This window comes from Elephantulus edwardii, unplaced genomic scaffold (assembly GCF_000299155.1).
Source record: "Elephantulus edwardii isolate Elephantulus edwardi_28Jun2011 unplaced genomic scaffold, EleEdw1.0 scaffold00138, whole genome shotgun sequence".
NCBI classification, from domain to species: Eukaryota; Metazoa; Chordata; class Mammalia; order Macroscelidea; family Macroscelididae; genus Elephantulus; species Elephantulus edwardii.
In genome coordinates, this window is record NW_006399888.1 from 8,714,255 (window position 1) to 8,737,223 (window position 22,969).

The 22,969-nt window shown below is 42.0% G+C and overlaps 1 pseudogene; it reads left to right on the forward strand.

Annotated features, from left to right (window-relative positions):
* Positions 1 to 5,311: 5,311 nt before the first annotated feature.
* The window catches only part of LOC102873948, a 64,926-nt pseudogene continuing 47,268 nt past the window's right edge, over positions 5,312 to 22,969 (forward strand).

Consider the following 22,969-nt stretch of genomic DNA (forward strand, 5'->3'; position numbering starts at 1 on the left):
CATTTGGCTCACTGACAGAAGAGATATGCCATATCCTGTTCATATATATATATATATATATTTTACTAAGGACAGATTTAGGACCAGAATGCTTTCATAATCTAGGAATTGGTTTACACTGGACATTAAATATCCTAGCATCCACACAGTATGCTAGTCTACACTAACTCAGCTGACCCTCATACAAATGCTCTCAAATGAGAACTTACAGTACAAACATGGTTGCCCAGAGTTTGGATGTAGAGTAACCCAAACACAAGTCAAGATTCCAAGGCTGAAAATTTCTCTTTCTTCATTTACTTCCAAAAACAGGTGATCCAACAAAATGTAGAATTTATTGAACAATATCACTAATATTCCAAGCAAGAAAGATTGTGCCGAAGAGTATCCAGTTATGCCTAGAACAATACAGCCACAGAAAACTTTCAGATGTGCAAGCTGGGTTTAGAGGAGGCTGTGGGACCAGGGACATCATAACCATCATTAGATGGATCTTGGCTGAAAGCAGAAGAGAATCAGAGGAATGTTTATCTGTGTTTTTGTATTGACTATGCAAAGGCATTTGACTGTATGGATCACAACAATCTGTGGCTAACTCTGAGAAGAATGGGAATCCCAGAACGTTTGATTGTGCTTATGCAAAACCTATACTCGGACCAGGAGGCAGCTGTGAGGACAGAATAAGGAAATACTACATGGATCAAATCAGGAAAGGCATATGTAAGGGATACATCCTACCTCCTTACCTTTTCAATCTATATGTGAAACAGATCATTCAGAAGGCGGGGCTCTTTGAAGAGGAATGTGGCATCAGGATTGGAGGAAGACTCATTAACAACCTGCAACACACAGATAATAAAGCTTTGCTTGCTGAAACTGATGAGAACCTGAGGTGTTTGCTGCAGAAGGTCACGGACTGCAATCCTCGTGTATGGATTGAAGCTCAACATCAAGGAAACAAAGATTCTTACCACTGGGCCAATTAGCAGCATCATGGTAGAAGGAGAAGAGGTTGAGATTGTTAATAATTTCAGCTTGCTTTGTTCCACAAACAACACTCTTGACACCAACAGTCTGAAAATAAAAAGATTAATTGAATTAGGAAAGTCTGGTGTCAGGGACCTCTCCAGAATGCTGAAAAGCAATAATAATGTCAGTCTAGAGACTAAGGTATGCCTGATCCAAGCCATAGTCTTCACAATTATTTGCTATACATCAGAGAGCTGGACAATGACTAAGGATGCCTTTGGCTTGCAGTGCTAGAGAAGAGTACTGAACGTACCATGGACTGCTAAGAGAGCATACAGGTCTTTCCTGGAAAGGGTGAAACTAAGCTGTCCCTTGGAGACAAAGACATCACGCTTGAAAGGATGAAAGGACAGTGCAGGAGAGGAAAGCCCCGGATGAGATGGACTGACACAGTGTCTGGAGTAACCAGGTAAGTGTGTCAGAGACAATGAGATTGGCTCAAGATAGGGCAGAGATCAAAGCTATTGAGCACAGGGTCACTATGATTTGCAGGTGACTTGATGGTACATAACAACAACAACAACAACAACAACAACAACAACATCAATTCTGGTAATTCTACTAACCCTGAAATTTTTGAACATTTTTTCCCAATATTCGAAGTTATAAAAAAGAAAAATAATTACCAAGAAAAGCAACTAGTTGGTATGGCTTTTAAAAATGTGTATACTGTATTCTATAAAATTTAATTTCTTAGCTCTGAGTCAAACAACATTATGTACAAGAAACTCACCTTCAGCGTTCACTAATTAAATAGAAATAATTTCGTTTAAAATGATAAAATAATTAAATTTTCTAAAATAATAAACATTTTCTAAAAAAAATTGAATTGCTTAAAAGTCTTATCTTTGCCAAAATGATTTTCACCCATAGTCAATATCTAGCCAACACCTCAGTACAGAACCTTGTCACTGAAATAAGGAGGATCTGAAATACTTCAGAAGAGCAAAGCCTATAGCTTTCAATATGGATTATATCTTAACATCAAGAAGACAAGAATCCTCACCACTGGGTTCATAGACGATATCAGGAAGATGGAGAACATATTGAAATTGTTAACTACTTCATCTTACTTTCATCCACAATGAACATCCTTGGAACCAGAAGTCAAGAAGTTAAAAGACTTATTGCATTGGGAAAGTCTGTTGTTAGCAACTTCTCCAAAGTATTGAGGAGCAATCATGTCAGTTTAAAGATGAAGGTGTGCCTGATTCAGACCATCATCTTTCCAATCACTTGCTATGCATCTGAGAGCTGGGCAATGAATAAGGATGAGAGACAAAGTATTGTTGCCTTTGAGTCATAGTATTGGAGAAGTATACTGAACATCCCAAGGACTGACAAAAGAACAAACAGCTTTTCCTTTCTTAGAGGATGTGCAGCCAGAGTGCTCTTCAGAGGGAAGAATGGCAAAGCATTGTCTCACACATTGTGCATGTTGCTAGAAGGGGCTAGTCCCTGGAGAGGGACATCATGCTTGGAAAGACCAATGAAAGAAATGAAGACCCTTAACAAGGTGGTGGGACACAGTGACTGCAGTAATGGGCTCAAGGATGTCAGAGATCATGAAGATGGTACATGATAGGGCAGGGTTCAGATCTGTTGTTCGCAGGGTTTCTATGAGTCATACTCAGCACATAACAACAGCAACAATTGGATTTAATTGACAGGACTCATTCTTCCAAAGGCAACTTCAGAATTCCAAGCTCTCATGGCTTATCCTGCCTGCAGTTTATAAACTGCATCAGCAAAGACCTGAAGTTGGTGCATCCAAAATCTCACAACATCTGTCGGAACACTCTCCATTTATAAGCTGCTTTTATAATGACATCATTGAGTAAAGTAAAAAGGATAGCAAGATTTCAATTCTCTTTCTTCAGATCCACTATAAGGAGGGGCTACTGCTGGAGAAGAATGTCCTGTTTAGTGAAGTAGAGGGTCTGTGTAAACTCCACAGGGAGGTGGATTGACACAGTGGCTCCAAAATGGACAAATATCCTGCTTAAAGGCTGCTACAAGACTAGGTAATGTTTGGTTTTAGTGTTCATGAGATCACAAAGCGTCAGAACCCTCTCGTGCCACCTAACAACAGGATAAGGAGCATTTGGAAATTTATGGAAGATGAGCAGATGTCTATCTTTCTTAGGGGCATCACTCAACATGATTAAACAGCTTAAGTGTAAGAGTAACATCCTAGGTCACCGGTGTAGATGACCAGTGTTCAACTCCTGACTGTCCCATGACTAGGCTTTGTGGAATTAGTCCAGTTCCTTAGCCCACCATGACCTCATTATTTTGACTAATGTTCTAGGTATATGGAGTAGACTAGAACATGTTGTTGTTGTTATGTGCCATCGAGTCGCTTGTGACTCATAGCAACCCTACTATGTACAACAGCCCTAAACTCTGCTCTGTCTTGTGCCAATCGCACCGTCTCTGACACACCCATCCTAATTACCCCAATCACTGAATCAATCTACCTCATAGGGGGCCTTCCCCTTCTGCGCTGTCCCTCCACCCTACCAAGTATGATGTCCCTCTTCAAGGACCTGTCCCTCCTTGCAACATGTCCAAAGTATGTTAGACGGAGCCTCAGAATCAGGACAACATTATTATCCTTAGCAAACTCAGGAGAGACAAGCAATAGAGAGGTAATAAGCATTAAAGAGAAAATAGAAACAAGAAGGCAGGTCCCAGGGACAGCATGAGGGAGCTGGGGTTGAGATGCTCTTCTGCTTTGGTCTTCTGAGCAGAGTTAAGGAAATACGTATGTATCAGCTAGAAGAGGATCTAGGTGGCAAAATCCACACATGTGAAGACCCTGAGTTAAGAATAAGGATGTGTTCAGGGAACAGAGGGCTTTGAAGAGGATGAAGCAGAAGGGGGAAGAGAGACATGGAGATTGGAGAGTGAGGAGGTCAGAGGGCGCAGAAGCCCTATCTCAATCCAGGAGGGTTTCCTAGGCTTGTTAATGGCTCTGGATGAGAAGACATTGGAGGGTCCTGAACAGATGGGAGTAAGATCTGACGTATGTTCATGCTACCATGTGACAAACAGATTATCACTTCCTCATCTGCAAGTACTCTAGTTTGGACCAGAGAAACAAATTGTGCATCCTAGTGTCCCTTAAGAGCTCTGGTGGCCTCGTGGTAAGAAGGTGCACTGCAATCTTTAAGGCATGCAGTTGGGATCTACCAGCTGCTCTACCGGAGAAGGATGGGCAGTCTCCTTCAGAGTGATTGACTGACAGTCTCTGAAAACTCACTTTAGGGTCAGCTCTGGGTCGGTTCCACTCAATGGTACATGTGGGAAGCCAAATTTCATACTAAATACAATAAACCAAATGCTATATCAGGATATGATGGAAGTGTGGATACAATCTGGAATTCACCCTGAAGGACTAAGGCAAACCTTGAATGATTACAGGGGTAGGCACTAAGGCAAACCTTAAGTGTCTACTTAATGATTCTTGTATTATATTTGCTAACCCCTCCCCTCCTGAGTCAGGCATAAGGCTTTCAATAGAATGAGCTTAGCTTCGTTTACATAGACTCCTCTTTGTGACTTGCTCCCTGGAAATTTTCAATAAAGGTACAGGGAAGCGGGGCCCAGCGCTTCAGTTGTTTGAGAACTCTTCTCCTCCTGTTTTACCTCTTTTTACTTGTTCATTCTCAGTATTCTGTCTTGTTATTAATACTTATTAATATACTTTACCCTTGGTCTGCAACAGGTACACAACAACCCTCAATGGGGTCCCTTGAAGAGCTTAGATTCCAAGTCACACTTTGCCAAAACAATGCACTTGCCTATCTTGCTAGAAGCCTGGGGTAGCTCGCTCATTTCAGAGACTCAAGAATGTGCTATTCATGACCATTAACCACTAGTTAGTGAAGATCCTTGGTTTCAACCCACTAGTCATTAGGAAGAAGAAAGGTGTTGCAGCCAAATCCTGTAAAGATTTACAGCTATAGGAACTCTAAGGGAGGGTTGCACTCTATCCTACAGACTTGCTGTGCACCAGGAGAAGTGTGGGAGAAGAGCAGGGAATGGACTGCCAAAAAACCAAACAAGTTCATCCAGGAGGAAGTGCAACTAGGATGCTGCTTAAAGACGATGAGAGTGAAACTTTGTCTCCCAAGCTTTGTGCGTATTGTGAGGAGGGACCAGTCCTTTGGAAAACAGACATCACGCTGTGAAACCTGGAGGGTCAGAGAAAGAGAAAAGGACCCTGAACAAGATGGGCTGGCATGGTGACTGTAACAATGGCCTTGAGAGTATCGAGATGGTAAGGATGCTGCAACAGGACCGTGAGGTTTAGCTCTGTTGTTTGTAGGGTCCCTGTGAGTCATAGTTGCCTTCATGGCACATAAAACCAGCAGGGATAACATGAGTCAGAATGGATTCCGTAATAATAAGCAGTGACTCAGGATGAGGCAGTTGGTTAACATGTTTGACTAATAACCAAGAGTGGAAAGGTGCTTAAAGGTAAAGCCAATGATCTGCTTCAGAAAAATCAGCCTGGTAGAGCTAGTTCTGCTCTCACACTCACCAGGTAGCGATGAGTTGAAACGGACTCTAGTGCAACTGGTTCTTGTAATAACTTGGGAGGGAGGAGGGTGGCAGAATTCCCCAGTCGCTCAGGACTCCTGAGTGGTATTATAGCTGAAATGATCGTAGCTGTCATTACTTCTCTGCCTTTCAAATCAACCTCCTCTGGCCTTTCCTCCCCGAAAGGTCAGTGGAAAAGCCTGCAAGGTTGGAAAACGCGCCCTGCTCCCAGCAGAGCCATTATTGTGAGACTGCACAAGGCTGTGAGGTCTTACTTGCTTTGGGTCAGTTCCTTGCTTGGTGTGAATTCATTCTGGTACACAGTCTGGCATTTTCAGAGCTATGGACTGTAACATTTCTGTGCTCCCACAGACAATCAAGCTAAGCTTTTGGGCAGGAGAGCCGTGTATGAGGGTAGAGACTCCCTGAGACACCTTGCCTCCCACTTCTCCTGCAGAACACGAGCTCCGTTTGCACTGCTGGGTTTCCGGTGCTTTAAGAATCCTGAGTCATCGTGCTGTTTCTGTTTCTCTACTTACAGCAACAACAGTCCCTGGAAAAGAGACCCTGACGCTTGGCGACAGCTCCCCCCTTCATAAGGGCCGTCCACCCCCTTGCTCTCCCTCGACCAACACCACTCGTGACTGCGGGTGCGCTCGGGGAGCGGGTGCCCCCAGGGAACCTCGAGTGAACAGGGCGCGGGCCGAGATGGAGGGTCGGCGCGCAGGGTCTGGGGCGCAGAGAGCAGGGCGCAGGGCGCGGGCGGCGAGGCTCTGCGGCAGTGAGTTGGTGGCGGTGATTCGTCGGTGTGGCAGGCTGGAGGCGGGATTCCTGACTCACTGCGGCCCTGTCAGCACTGGTGGGGGAGAGCAGGCATAGAATCGTGCCCCCCACCGCCTCCCGCCACCTGCAATCTGTTCCCCAGGCGAGAGCAGCCTGCGTGGTATCCCCTGAGTCCAAGGGTACTGGGGACTTCGCACACAGCCTGTGCTCATTTCCGAGGGAGCCCTTGGGGTGCTGAATTGTGGCTGTTTGTTTATTTCCACATCTGCCCCCCAGGAGACGCCGCTAAGGAAGAGCCTTCAAATCCACCCACAGATGAATCCAGGCCCTCGCACTTGGCACTAAGCCTGGAACGTCATGGGGACTTGTGTGATCTGTAAACCCCAGAGGAAGGGAGGGGGAGGGGAGAGAGGAAGGTGAAGGGAGAGGTGGAGAAGGAGGAGGAGAGAGCGTAGCGAGGAGCAGAGAAGCGACTAGGCCTTCACATGCGCGAGGCTGAAGAACATCTTGTTTAGTGCAGGATCTAAGCGCAGGGTGGGAGGTGTGGGTACTCAGCTTGGCAGCTCCGGCTGCTGGCACACGGAGGTGCACAGGGCTTCCACTCCTGGTAGGCTTTTCTGTTTGTTTTCCTTGTATGATTTGAGGAATTTTTTCTTTTTCTTTCTTTCTTTTTTTTTGCTTTATTTGTTTGTTTCTCGGATCAACACCTCATTGACTTCAAATCACTAGTTGTGAACAAAGAAAAGCAGACCCGTGGCCCTTCCTTGCTTTATCTTATCTCAGAATTCCCATAGTCCAGGTTCTCAGCACATCTAGTGCCCTATTTAACAGATGAAGAGAGGGAACTTCAGGGAGGCTAGACAGACATGGAGGCATCAGAGTTGGGATTTCAGGTCCACTGCGTCGCCTACTGAACCACATCGCCTCTCTGGCAAGATTCACTTCTCCGTGGCTTCTCTGAAACGACAAATTCTGACAGGAGCCACAGAATGTGGTTTGTCCAAGGACCAGATCCCAGACTGAGCAGGCACAAGGCTCTGGGTGAACCAGTAACCACCTGACCAAGGCTTTCTGGGGCATCTGAGTGAGGGGAGAGTTAAGTCTTCTGCAGCTCCAGAATCCCATTTTGCCAACTCATGCCCATGCTTGTATCCTCCAGCTGACGTCTTGTGATTGGCCAGAACTTTTCCTCACCATGAAACTGAGAAGAAACCACCTTCTCCATCCAGCTGGGGGAAAACACTGCTGCAAGCAAATGTAGGCAAAACTTGTGGGGTGGAGAGGTGCCTGGAGTGGGCTCAACAGGCCAAATGAGGCCAGCAGTCCCTGAGGACCTCCAAACTGGACCTTGTGGCCAGTGACTTTGACCTTGTGGCCCAGTGTCCAGAAGTTGAGGGTAGCTAAATTTCTATGCCTTTCCCTCTGTATTTGGGGGCATTCTTTGACTTTTTGGAACAACAACAATAAATTCTTAACTTCTCATTTTAAAAGTTGTCATCAGTGCTGATTCGAAAACTTAGCAAGTGAATGTTCATTGTATTGAGATCGGGGGCCCTGGGACCTTGCTGCCTGCCTACCCAAGCCTCCCCCACAAATTCAATGCACTGACTCCTGAGCTCTCTTGGGTGTCTGAAATTTCACCCAGAGAGATGCGAGCCTTTAAATTGACCCATGGTGCTTCATGACATCCTCAAGGTGAAGACTGTAGTAGCTATTGATATTCCAATTGTTAAGATTCTCTGCCTTAACTGCTCCTTAGAATCACTTGGGCTTTTAAAACATAATACTGACTCTAGAATCCTCAAGGAGAAAAAAAAAGTGTGTCTTAAAACTTCTATTCAGTCTATTAGTAGATTTATTTTTTCCATTGGAAATAAATAAGAACAAAAAATAAAAGGCCTATTGGATAGAAAAAAACAACCAACCAACCAAAACCACCACATAATACTGAAGTCTTAGCCAGACCTCAGACAGAATCAATCACTATTTCTGAAGGTGATACCCGGGCACTAGTATTTTTTTAAAAGCTCCCCCCCAGGCAGGCCAATCACATGGAAATTGCTGCTTTGCATGCCCAACATCTTTTCTCCTTTCTAGTAGCAGCATATGATCTGCCTTTGGGAACCCTGATTGCTGATTGCTCTCAATTCATATAACTGCGTGATGCTAAACTCAACATCCTGCTTAGCCTAGTTCTTAGACGTTAGCTGGCTACCTAGTTAGGCCAGTTAGGGTTTTCCCTTCCCCTGGAGAAAGAGATTGGTTCAGACAGAACATGTGACCCATGAGGTACAGACAGAACAAGACAGTCCAATGAAAAATGGCAGCTGGGCCTTTGCTGGAAGACTGAGAATGGGAAACATCTCCTTAAGCAGTTGTTCAACAGGAAACACGTCTAGGGCTCCCAACAGTCATTCTGACACCATAGGAGAGAACCTACCTATAAGCGAGACAATTCAAAGAAAAAGAACTCACTGATGGAGAAAAAAAATAAGACAAAAATCTAATTGAAAATAGGCCTCCAACAAGATGCCTCTCAGTAACAAAAACCAGCACATTTCCCCTTTGCCTAAGCCAGTTAGGACAGACTTTTTGATGGCTTGTCTCATCCTAAAAGGTGTCTTACTTTCCCAAACCTGTCATAGCAAAGTGTTACAAACAGGATAACTGAAAACAACAGGCATCCATTGTCTCACAATTCTAGAGACTAGAAGCTTAAAATCAAAGTATCAACCTGAATATTCTCCACAATCAATACTCTTGGAATCATCAGTCAAGAAATCAAAAGATATATTGCATTGGGAAAATTTGTTGTCCAAGATCTCTTCAAAGTTTTGAAGAGCAATGATGTTGGTGTAAGGACCAAAGTGATCTTTTCAATCACTTGTTCTGAATCTGAAAGCTGGGCAGTAAATCAAGAAGATAGAAGAAAAATCAATGTCTTTGAGTTATGGTATAGAGTTGTTGCTGTTTAAGAGTATTAAATATCCCATGGACAATCAAATACCATACAGAAATGTCTTGGAGAAGGAGCAGTCCGAGTGCTGATGAAGGCAAGGATGGAGACGATTTGTCTCACATACTTTGGGCATGTTGCTAGGAGAAGCTATTACTTAGAAAGGGACATCATGCTAGGAAAGGTGAAAGGTCAGCAAAAGCAGGGAAGACCCTCACTGAAATGGGTTGGCACAATGACTTCAGCAAAGGGCTCCAGTGTATCAAAGATGATGAAGATGGCACAGACTGGGCAGGGTTCATATCTGTGGCTCCTATGGTCACTGTGAGTCATAGTCAACTTGAATGCAACTAAACAATCGCATTCTCTCCCTGATGGCTCTAGGGAAAGACTCTGTCTTGTCTCTTCCTGGCTTCTGGTGGTTCCTGACATTCCTTGACATTCCTTGACTTACAGACTCCAATCTAGGCTTCCACTCTCATTTGTTTTTCTTCCCTCTGAGCCTCTGTTTCTCTGTGTCCCTTCTCATTTTAGAAGAATGCCAGTTATACTGACCTAGGGCCCACCCTACTTCAATACAGTCTCACGTATTGAAAAGAACTTAAAAGATCTTACATCTAAACAAGATCACTGTAACAGTTTCCAGGGTTAGGGCTTAACATATATTTTTTTTTATGGCATAATTCAGTCTATGACTCTAGGATTCATCTGTTACATAACTGGACACTACTTTGAAAAGCAGAGAGCAGAGTTTTGATCTGGTGAGACATTGAGCAAGTAAGCTTTTATAAATGAAACCCTGGATGTTCCAGAGGAAATGTTCTAGGAATCTAAAGAAAATAAATGGTTGCTGGTTATCTTCAATGATAGAGGTTCTCAAAGGAGAGGAGATAGACATATCTTATTTCATAATTTTTCCTAACGAACCACAAAAGCCCTAGTTATCGAAATCTTAGCTAAGAATGAAAATAAGTAAATAGATTTATCTCAGAGATAGTGTGCTAAGTAGATTTCAACCACAGCCTGTCAGAGCTTTTATAATAATATAAGAGGTTACATTATTATAATAATAATAGGAGGTTACATGGTAAAGTAAAAGTAGAAAACAGATCATCAATAAAATACATTGGACACTAAGTGTTTTATTGTTTTGTTTATTTCCTGGTTAGAGGTGGATTCCTAGAGATCCAGTTAAGAACGATAATAGACTTGCTGAATTCTAGGCTTGAAAATTCTAATAGCAATTGCTGTGCAACAAACTACGCTTTAACTTGGGGACTTAGAACATGAATTCATTTGGATTATCATTCTGTGATTCTTGATAAACTGCTGCAATCATTTTTAAATTATCTGCACAGAGTTTTACTTGCAGGTGATATTAATATTATTCATTAATTTCCACCTTCTGTTGGCTCACTTTTCTCTCTCATGAGCAGAGATTTTTATTTCTTCCTGCCAGTTGGCCAAACAGCTGTCTTCTAAATTTTGTGACATAGATGAGTGAGCCCTTTCAGCATTGCATCCATTTATGGAAATATCTCAATTGGTCTTCTCTCAATGAACAGAACCTTGTTTTATGCCAATTCCTTCAATGCAGTTTGTACTTTTCCCTCCAACCTGGAATGTGATCATGCTATCTCCTGAAACAGTTCAACATGAACCAAATTCTTAGAGTATATAGTTGACCTTTTAAATGGTGTGACTGATGTTGCCTATGGTGTCTTCAATAGATATTTGTCAAAGTAAAGAAAGATTGTAAAAAGAATAATGGCAGCATGAGAATGGCCATGTCTGACTTCTACTAACTATGAAGGGGAACTGTCCCCATCAACAGCATTCACCGTATAAAACTAATTCCTATACGGTCAGATATTCCCTCCACTCCCCACCCCAGTGCTCCTGCATCTCCTTCAACTGATTCCAACACTAATCCTACTGCTCTAATTGGTCCAAAATCCATGCAATGGTTCACAGACCACACAGAACCATACTTATGGTTAAGGGTTTTTTTAGGAAAGTTAAATAGTTCAGATTGGCAGCAGGATACAATCCCTCAGTCAGTCCAGGCAGCTTTTCAAGTATGGTCACATGTCCTTTGACCTTCAGTCTCATTGCTTAGGTCAGTGTCACAAAGTTCCCTTGGTCCTGCCAATTATCCTAACATCTTTCTTTAGTCCTACAGCAAACCTGGACAAAGCCTTTGTTTTGGATTTAGCTCTAGTCTTGCTGAGGCTGCTTCTTCCATAGATCCCAATCTGAATGGCACAGGAATGTCTGGCTCTATGGACTCACATTACTGCTTCTTCCTTGTTGGCACTGAGATTCCCAATTTCTGCTGCTGAATTTAATGGTGAGACTACCAATCCTCTTGTGGATAATGTGACACATCCTATTTATATGATCCTGCACATCCATGTGACAGGAACAAGGAAAATGGACTAAGAAAGGCGTTTTAAGCAATAGACTCAGCACTGCAATGGTCTTGAACAAAGAAGACACTGAAGAAAATAAAAGAATTATCACTTGACAATACCACAACTTCTAAGATCCAAGAGTTAGGTTCCTCCAGATTGTAGGGAGCTTGCTATAAGTGCAGGGAATGATGCATGGAGAAAAGGGAATCCAGGAAGCTCTGTCAGTGAGATAAGACAGGCAGGACAGCACTGGAAAAACTAGGACATCAACTCAAGTTATTTGATTCCTCTTATGCATATTCTTGTCATTCCTGTTACAGTTTCCTCTAATGCTGATTTGTACAATGACACCAAATATTTACACCTTTGATGAGAACAGTTTACATTAACTTCTTAATCTTCTTTCATTTCCTTCTTTAATAAAAACCCACTGTCTTCAAGTTGATTTCAACTCACTTACTTTGTAAGACAGAATGGAACTAGCCCATGAGATTTCTGTGGCTATAAGTATTTATGGATGCACACAGGACAGCTTTCTCCCTCAGAGTTACTGATGGGTTCAAACCTCCGACCTTTCAGTAAAGAGTCAAGCACTCTAAACCACCACACCACTGGTATTCTGTCATTTCCGTCTCTACTTCCTCCTGAAGAGAAATTTGTCCTTGACGTCCAAGCTTCTTGTCCTCTGAGGAGATAGGTCTTTGGAGTGGGGCTGAAGGAAGCAGGGTAAGGTTCCCGAATTTCGTTATGTCTGAAATTGGACAGTAGGTAGAGAAAGTTCAGAAGAAGCAGGAGGAAAAGAACAAGAGATCAAAAAGACAGGCAAACCAAGCGTGATTTGGTTTCATAAAGAGTAGCAGTCATCTCAACCCATTGTCATTCAGTCGAAGCAAACCATCCAAGGTGTTTTCAGAGGCTATAAACTGCACAGGAGAAGACTGCCCTCTTTCTCCCTCAAAGCAGCTGGTGGATTTGAACCATCTGTCTTTGGGTTGGCAGCATAACTCTGTACCCACTAGGCCACCTGCTGTTGTTATGTGTCAGCAAGTCAGCTACGACTCATAGTGACCTTGTGAACAACAGCCCTGAAATCTGTCCTATCCTGAGCCAACCTCACTATCTCTGATACACCTGACTCCATTGCCAGAGTCACTGGGTCAATCCATCCATCTCATTGAGGGTCTTCCTCTAGTGCTGGCCTTCTACCCTTCCAAGCTTGATGTCCTCCTTCAAAGATTGACCTCTTCTGGCAACATGCCCAAAGTATGTGAGATGATGTTTCACCATCATTGCCTCCAAGGAGCAACCTGGTTTAACCCTCTCTATGATAGACCTGTTTGTTCTCTTGGAAGTCCATGGTATATTCAATACTCTTCTCCAGTAGGGAACAGAAAATAAGGAGTTTAAAGAATGAAAGGATGTAGAAAAACTACAAGTTTTAGCAAAACTAGAGACAAGGGTAAATATTTAAATACTGGGATAAATTATGGAATGAATAGCTTTTAATTTTCTTCTAAATAAGTGAAGCTTGATTTCCCTTTTCTTTTCATTACTTTTGGCTACTAACTTTGTTGGAGTTTTTAATGTTATATTTTGTCACATCTAGACCACACAGGCTCTGAGAATATTCAGTGTAAATTTACTTAAGAAGCATTATTTCTCCCAAGTTTGCACCTTCACCAGATAATAGACATCATCATCATCATCATTGCCCTTTTCTTTAAAAATAATTTTATTGATATTTCACTAGGTTTTCCCTAATGTCTTCTTTTGTTTCAAGATCTCTTTTTGGGTGACATATTTAGCTGTCTTGTCTTTTTAGATTGTGACAATTTGTTTTGTCCTTGTTTTGGATGATCCAGCAAGTTATGAAGAGTATTATTCAGAGATTTTGTTCAATGAAGAAAACAGTGGAGGTAAAATAATATTTCTAACACATATCAAGCAACATTATCCATTATCCAACATTACCATAATCATCCAACATTATTTATCACACATTATGCTAACCTTGATGATCTGGCTAAGTCAGTGTTTATCAGATTATTCCACTGAGAAATTACTTCTTTCTCCCCTTTACCACTGTATTCCATGGAAGTAAGTCATTAAGTATTGTTGTTGTATGCCGTCCAGTTGACTATGACTCGTAGTGACCCTACGACCAACAGATCTCATCCTGCACCATCCTCATGACCTCTGTCATATTCAAGCCCATTGTGACCGTCCCTACATCCATCCATCTCATTGAGGATCTTTCTCTCTTTTGCCATTCTTCTCCTTGTTCCAGAATGATGTCTCTCTTCAGGTTCCTCTTGAAAACATGCCCAAAGTAAGTGAGACAAAGTTTCCCCACCTTTGGACTGGTTGCACTTCCTTCGAGATAGATTTGCTTGTTCTGGCAATCTGTGGGATATTCAATACTCTTTGCCAACACTACATTCCAAAGACATCAATTCTTTTTGGGTCTTCCTTATTCGTTGTTCAACTTTCAGATCCGTCAAATACAATTAAAGATGTCCAGGTCTGGATCAGGCACACCTTAGTCTTTAGACCGGCACCCATGTTCTTTGGAACTTTGGAGAGGCCCTTGACAGCAGATTAATTTCCCTGATGCAGCATCTCTTCTGACTTCTTGACTGCTGCTACCAAACAGGTTGAGCATGAAGATAAATAAAATCACTGAAAATGTCACTGTGTTCTCCACCTGTCATGATGTTACCTCTTGTTATTGTAAGGATTTTTTTTCTCAATGTTGAGATGTAATCCATATTGAAGGCTGTAGTCTTTGATCTTTTGCAGCAAGTGTTTCAAGTCATCTTTCAGCAAGTGAGGTTGTGTCATCTGCTCACACTAAAGAGATGAGAAGTTTATGTCTTTACCATGATAAAAAAAATTATATACTGGGTTTCATGTAAACGTAGGGTTGGAAAAGAAGGTGATTTTCGAAAAGACCATAGTCCTTTAGTACATGAGGGTGTGAAGCCAGTTCTCACGGATAAGCATGGTAAGCAGGAGTGTTCTCTCTCACTGCCGCCAAGCCAGATGCTCACAGCTGATGCTCCAGTGGGTTTTCTGAGACTGTGGATCACATGGAGGAGATTGCCCATCTTTCTCCCTCAGAGCAGCCGGTAGACTTGAACCACTTGCCTTTGGATTGCAGCGCAACTTCCTATTCCCAATACCAGGAGAGCTCTTTAGGCAGGACTATTGTTGTGTGTTGTTGAGTCTGAACCGACTCATAGCTGACCCACCCACCCCCAGCAAGTTTTCAGAGGCAGTTAATCACACAGGAGGAGATTGCTCATCCTTCTCCCATGGAGCAGCTCATGGACTCGAACCGTGTGCCTTCGGGATTGCCACTAGGTCACCAAAGCTCCCCAGGCAGGAATATTAGAGTGTCTGAAATAAGAAAATGTTGTTTATTGTTGCTGTTAGGTGCCATTGAATCAAGCATGACTCATAGCGACCCTATGAACAAAACATCTGAACCCTGTTCTGTCCTGCACCATCCCCACACACAAGAGCCCGTTGCAGCTGTCACCATGTCAATCCACCTGGCTGAGGGTCTTCCTTTACTTTGCCAAGCCTCAACCCTTCCCAACATCATATCTTTCTTCAAGGAATAGCACCTCCTAGCAACATGTCCAAAGTATGTGAGGCAAAAACCTCCTTATTCTTGCCTCTAAAGAGCATTTAGGCTGCACCCTCTCCAAGACATATCTGTTTGTTCTCTTGGCAATGCTCTTCTCCAACACCACAGCTCAAAGGTGCCAATTCTTTTTCTGTCATCCTTATTCATTGTCCAGGTCTCAGATGCACAGCTAGTAATCATAAAGACTATAGCCTGAATCAGGTGCACTTTAGTCCTCAAACAGACATCACTACTCATCAATAATTTGAAAAAGTCCCTAACTGCAGATTTTCCCAGTGCAATGTATCTTCTTACTTCCCAGCTGCTCGTACCAAAAATGTTAATTGTGGATCCAAGCAAGATGAAGCTGTTGACACTTTCAATCTCCTATCCATCCATCATGATACTGACTTTTGGTCCAGTGATAAAAATCTTTGTTTTCTTTGTATTGAAATACAATCCATACTGAAGGCTGCATTTCTTTATCTTCTGCAACAAGTGCTTCAGATCCTCCTCAGTTGCAGCACGCAAGGTTGTGTGTCTGTCTGCATAGCACAGGTTATTGATGAGTCTTCCACCATTCCTCTTAATAGAGTCCAGCTTCTTGGATAATTTGCTCAGTATATAGATGGAACAAGTATGGAGACAGAATACATCTCTGACACACTCCTTTCCCAATTCCAAACCATTCAGTGCTCAATCTTTAGCATACATGGCTCACCCTGCAGCCAGCCATCTGCTACAAAATCATCACTGCCTTTTCTGCCTATATAAGGTTTTAAGTGAACTCTTTCAACTCTCCTACCTACTCTTCTGGCCTTTATCCTCTAGAACATTCTCAGGCTTAAGGTAGCATAACTGCAGGCTTTCTCACTGTGCAACCACACTATGTCGTATATTTATTTCTGGTTTGCTGGGTCTCCCTCTCTTGGCATAGTCATGTCCTGGGATCTGTTGAGAAAAAGTGAGAAATCATTCCTGCTGCTTACACATTCCTCTACAACATTCTTCTTATTTCCTATGCTCCTCTTTCCATGTAGATGAATTTCTACCTATTTCTGGTTCATGGTAAAATTCTGTTTTAAGATTCTTCATAAAACTCTTATTAAAAAATAATAGTAACAACAACAAATCCTGAACCTCACTGTCTTCAAGTCTGTTCTAACTTGAAGCTGCCTCCACTGGTTTGCTGAGACTAAAAATTGAATAGGAGGAGAATGCCCATCTTTCTCCCTCAGAGCCATTGGTGGATTTGAACTGCCAGAGAGGCACAGTCTTTAAGTTAGTAGTGTAGCACAGTCCCCCATGGACCAGGCCACCAGAGCCCCCCATGGACCAGGCCACCAGAGCCCCCCATGAGCCACCAGAGTTCTCCAAACAGGAAGTTTTAAAATTCAGAAATCAATTTTTATTTCTCAAAACACTTAGCTTTCTAAATTTCTCCTCCATTTGACTTAACAAAGCACCCTTTGTAATTCAATGACATTTAACACTTTTCCAGGAGGCATCTGCCATCCACATAAAGCCAAAAACCCAGTAATTCTGAGGATGAAAAGTAACAAAAACAAAAGCAAAATAAAAAAAAACCCCAAACCAAAAAAAGCAGATAAATCTATGGGAAATGGCGAATACTTTGATCAGTGTAGCCCATAAAGTGGATTTCCTCACATTTCTGCCTGTCTAGATTCCCTCCATGCACGACCCTGTGCACCTTACATGATGCCAATGTAATCTGTGCAGCTATTCTCTAACTCATCAGTATATTTTTTCCTTCCCTTCATTAGATAATTTGTAACTATTTATTTATTATTAAGTTTATTTAATTGCATACCAGTTTAATACCTATTGCCTGCCCCAGGCTATGGTCTTTGCAATTACTTGTTATGCATCAGATAGCTGGACATGATTAAAGATGACAGAAGAACTGATGTCTTTGGGTTGTGGTGTTGACTAAGAATATTAAACACACCATAAACTGCCATAAACTGCCAAGAGAACAAACAGGTCTGTCTTGGAGAGGGTAAAACCAAGTTTCTCCTTGAAGGCTAGTATTTTGAAGCTCCAGCTTACATATTTTAGGCACATAGCCAGAAGGAACCAGTCCTTGGAGAAGGACATCATACTCGGAAGGGTGAAGGGACAGTGTAGGAGAGAAAGAGCCCAGATGAGATGGAGTGACACAGTAACTGGGGTAAATGGGGGTAGGTGTGTCGGAGTCAGTGAGACTGGCTCAGAACAGGGCAGGGTTCAGAACTATTGTACAAAACAACTCAAGGGCACACAACAACAACAACGTAAAGGCTGTTGTAATTTTTCAGAGGCAGTTAATTGCATGGGTGGAAATTGCCTATACTCCACACTACCACCACCACCACCACCCCCTGCATAGAAACCTCAACTATATTGTTCCCTAAATTATCCCTAAGATCTAACAGAAGACACAAAGTTGGCTCTCAATAGTCAATACATAAGGGAATAATTTCATATTTCTAAATAGAGTGGAGCGCTGATGGCTTAGTGGTAAGGAGTTGTGCTGCGTACCCAAAGGCCTGTAGTTTGACTCCACAAGCTGCTCCATGGGAGAAAAATGGGCAATCTCCTTCCACACAATTGACTACCTCTGAAAATCCACTGGCGGATTAACTACGAGTCAGTTCCAAGTTGATAGCAATGAGTTGAGTGAGTACGTGAGAGAAATTGAAATGATTTGAAATACTTTATAGCATTTTGAGATTCATTATTTCATTTGGTACTAAGAATGAGGTGACTCTCTCTACCTGACACATTTATAGTATTAGAATATGGAGACATGAAGTGGCTTGCTCAAAGATGCACACTAAATGTTAAATATGAAATCTCGAGCAAGAGTCTTGTGTCAAGTCTTGTGCTCTCTTTATTATGTGGGGTGAAGATTGACAGCTAACAAAGTCTTTATTCTTACTGGTAGGAAGGGAAGCAGCTGGGAAGTGTGCTGTTGAACAGCATTGTCACCTCCGAGGATCTCCTAAGCTTTAAAGTCCTCCAAGTTTAGGAACCATTTCAATAGGTTCAGATGGTCAAGTTAGAGGAGGAGGAGGTCAAGAGCTTTCTTTCTTTCTTTTTTCCTTTTCCTTCCTTCCTTCGTTCCTTCCTTCCTTTCTTTTCTTTTCTTTTTTTTTTTTCAATGCTAGTTTATATGGCATCCACTTCCTAAACAACATGGCTCTGGAAACTCTATGAACTTTAAGAAAAACAATAGTTATAGAAAGGTTTATTTACAAAATAAAAATATATTGTTTTTCACACCAGATCATTCCCATTTCTCTCACCCCCTCACTCGTCAACTTGTATGACCTCATGATTAATCCCCCTTCCTGCACATCCTCACCCCTCCGCTTCCGCCCTCCTCCCTTGGATCCTCATCTTCATTCTACAATAATGGTTCTTGTTGTTGTTGTTGGCTGGAAGCTGTTTTAGTAACTTTTCAATTTCTTCTTTTCTTTTTTAAAATTAATTTTAATGAACATTTACAGAGATTTTGGATTTTCATTCATTCATTGTTGCACTTTTTTCTTTACCCCCCTCCCCCTAGTTCGCTCCTCTCTTTGAAAAGCAAAAGATAAACTTCTTCATTGGTATACAATCCACTTCCCCCCCATCCCGACCCTGTCTCCCTCACCCACCCCTCTCCAAATGCACTTCACTATGCAACCTTAATTCTGGATTCCTGTGATAATAATAATATGCGATCATATATCACTTTTAAACTGTTCTCTCCCTCATCTGTTTCAATTCAGTATACATAATTGATGCAGTTTTTCCCAGTTTTACCCCAACCCTGATGTCACTTTCTAAAACAGTGGCACCATGCAGTATTTGTCCTTTTGTGACTGAGATATTTTACTCAGCATAATGTCCTCCAAAGTCACCCATTTTTAATAATATTGCATGAGTTCCTTGTTTTTCAATGCAGCATAGTATTCCATTGTGTGAATATACCACAGCTTCTCTGTCCATTTGTTTGTTGATGGGCACTTAGGTTGTTTCTGACTCCTTGCTACTGTGAACAAAAACACAATGAACATGGGTGTGCATATATCTGCTTGGATGTCATTTGTGGTCTCTTTAGGGTATATTCCCAGTAGTGGAATTGCTACAAGAAATAAAGAGACCTTGAGAAGTGGAAGAGTATCTCTTGCTCATGGATAGGAAGACTCAATATTGTGAAAATGGCAATACTACCAAAGGCAATTTACACTTTTAATGCAATCCCAATACAAATACCAATCCCATTCTTCAACGAGATGGAAAAGGTAATCTCCAGTTTCATTTGGAATGGGAAGAAGCCCCAAATAAGCAAAGCACTCCTTAAAAATAGAAAAAAGGTAGGAGGCATCTCACTCCCCAATTTCAAATCCTACTACACTGCTGTGGTTGTTAAGACAGCATGGTACTGGTACAATGACAGACACATAGATCAATGGAATAGAATTGAGAACCCAGAAATCAGCCCATCTATCTATGGTCAACTGATATTTGACAAGGAGATGAAATCAATTAAGTGGGGAAACAACAGTCTTTTTAGCAAATGGTGTTGGCAAAATTGGAAAAATATCTGCAAAAGACTCAAGCAAGATCCACACCTCACTCCATATACAAAAACCAACTCAAGGTGGATCATGGACCTAGGACTAAAATCAAGAACTATAAGCTTTATTAAAGAAAAACTTGGATGAACCCTAGTAGTCCTAATCCACAACATAAACAGTCTTCCAAGTATCCTGAAAAAGTCTACAACCAGGAGAAGATAAAATAGATGAATGGGACCTGCTAAGAATAACAGTTCTTGAAGTAACCTGGCAGTGTATCCTGGTGTTCTTTCAGGTATGTGCCCCATAGAATGCCTAGGGAGACAGTATACTTCCCCATGAAAGCAACATCTTTTCCTGCCTTCATTTGCAGGCAACAGTAACTACTACCGTCTCTAGCAATATCCAGAAAAAAATTCCCTGCATGATATGAGAGCTGAATGGAGCACAGGCCACAGAAATCACAAGGCAAGGGAGATTAAAATTAGCCTCTACCGTTCTGGCATATTTCCAGAGTTTGAGCTCCATGCCAGCAAGGGCAGTGATCATTTTGAACCAACCTAGCGTTCAAGGCTTCTCCTACAGCAAAGGGAAAAATCTTAAGTCCTGCAGGCATTCTTCATTCCGTGCTTCAAGGTTGGCAATGGCAGAGATATCTATCTATAACTGCAGACCAGGAGGGAGACTAAAAGCCCAGGAAGGCGCTTTCCTTCCTTAGAAACCACAAGATCTCTAAAAGCAGAGACCTGAGTCAGCTCAGATGCTTTCCCACCTGTCCAAAACTCACTCTGCTTGAATAGCATCCCACAAACATGGAACAGGACTAGGAATAGTTCAGAACGGTCATTTGTAAGACTAGCAACCCCGCAGTCTGTGTCATGTCACTGTTGTGGTTCTGTTACAACTTTGTTATGTTTCTCTATGACTGTATGTTTTGGGTACTGCTTTTCCACACTGGCGTGCATTTAGTCATATGACTTGTTTGGGTCAAAGGTACAGAACAAACGTGATAGTTGTTGTTGTTGTTGTTTACCATAGACTCAGAACTGACCCCATAGCTGACCCTCCAGTGGGTTTTCAAATGCAGTTAATTGCATGGGAGAAGATTGACCATCCTTCTCTCACAGAGCAGCTGGTGGCCTCGAACCACATGCCTTCAGGATTTCAGTGCAGCTTCTTGGCCACTAGGCCACTAAAGCTGGAGGACAGATAAAAAGTATGTATTTCTTAGGACTTGCTACTGATGCAGTTACATAATCATCACGTAAATGAGCCCAGACTAGCCTGCTGGATAAAAGATCACATGGAGAAGTCCCATTTAGCCCATATATTGCCATAGTAAGTAAGGCCAGCACGAGCCAAGTCTCCAGCTGACCACAAATACAGGAGCAAGTCTTATCGAGATCCTGCTGAACATAAAATCAGCAGAACACAGGGTTAGCCCACAGATTCATGGGTAAAATAGGTAAGTGTTGTCTGAAACCACTAAGTTTGAGGGTTGCTTTTTACCCAGAGAAAACTAACTTATACAATCACATAGATGCTAAATGCAGATCTGGAACTCGAATGCACCATGCAGGGTTTGCTTGTGTGTCTGCTGTCTGGTATAGCATGGCCTCAGCTGCACTGAATTGGCTCCTACTCCATGTACATCACACATTCCTCCAGAAGGCATGCTCGGTTCGTGATGGCAAACATCCAAGAGAGGAAACAGTAAGTCAGGCACCTTTTTGAGCCTCTTCTTTCAATAAGTGTTTTACTGTCTCATTTAACCAAACGCGTCTCATGGCCAGACCCATAACAAAGTGGAAGGGCATTAACCAAGGCTGTGAGTCGAAGAGGACATCAAATTCTGTGTCCAATATTGCTATTAGCCTATAATGCCAAGGTGGCAGCCATGCCGTTTGAAGAGAAAAAGGTCTTGGAAGGGAGAATAACAAAATGCTTGGAGTAAGAGGAATTGGACTTTAAGGAAGATCAGAAAGCAGTAAGATTCAGAAATGAAAACAAGTTGTCAAAGAAGCGCTAAGAATAAATATTGGACAGAAGTCTTTGAGGCTCCAGCCTGAAGGTGACCTCCAACTTGACCCACCATTTCTCAGTCTTCTTACTATTTGCCCAGACAGTATTCGACCAGATTAGCTAAACAGGAGAAAGGAAAAACTTCCAGGAGACTAAAGAGCAGATCAGTGGGAGTTAAGGTTCCCAAAGTGTGGTATTGATTCCATAAGTAGTTTTGGATAGCGGCACAGCTGGCCATTACCGTGACTTATTTGACCTTATAATCTCTGCCACTTCTTGCCAATGGGCATTTAATTATTTCCATCTTTCAAAATATAAAACAAGAAATGTTCATCCTAAAGACAAAACTAAATAATTCCAAAGAGTGAATGATGAAAAGTAATTATAGTGTGGCTTCTCCCCCTTTCCCATGAATGAAAATTGCTCTATATTTGGGACATTACTTCTAGTCTTCCCCCCCACCCCATACACTTGCTTTTCAAATTCTGAAATAAGACAAATGTAGTGAGATCAATATTCTAGGTGTCACTTTCTGACAGTTCAAGAAAATAACTTTGTCCTCTTCTTTGATTCAACATTGCACCTTCTCTCTTTAGCCACAAAATACTCTCAAAATAATGAGTCCCATTATGCATGTCTGTGAAGAACAGAAATGCTGAACAAAATAAGAAGATGAAAAAGAAAACAAAATGGAATAGTGAAAAAATTAAGAAATAACTGTAGGAGAAATGATTAAAAATGAATCTTGATGTTGCAGAAATCCTGTTGTTCAATACTGAATAAGGATGGAAGGGGCATAAGTTATAGCTTATGTTATCTTCTCTTTTCCTGACTCTCCAAGATAGGCTGCATCTTTGCAATGAGCAGGTCAAATGAGGCCCCACATCTTCTATTTGTCAACCTATTTTTAGTATTACAATTGGGTCATTTCAGTAGTAGAAATCTCACTTTCATAAGTGTCTTCCACTTGTAAAGTTTATACGCTTCAGTTAGGATTTTATTTGGGTGCAGAGAAATA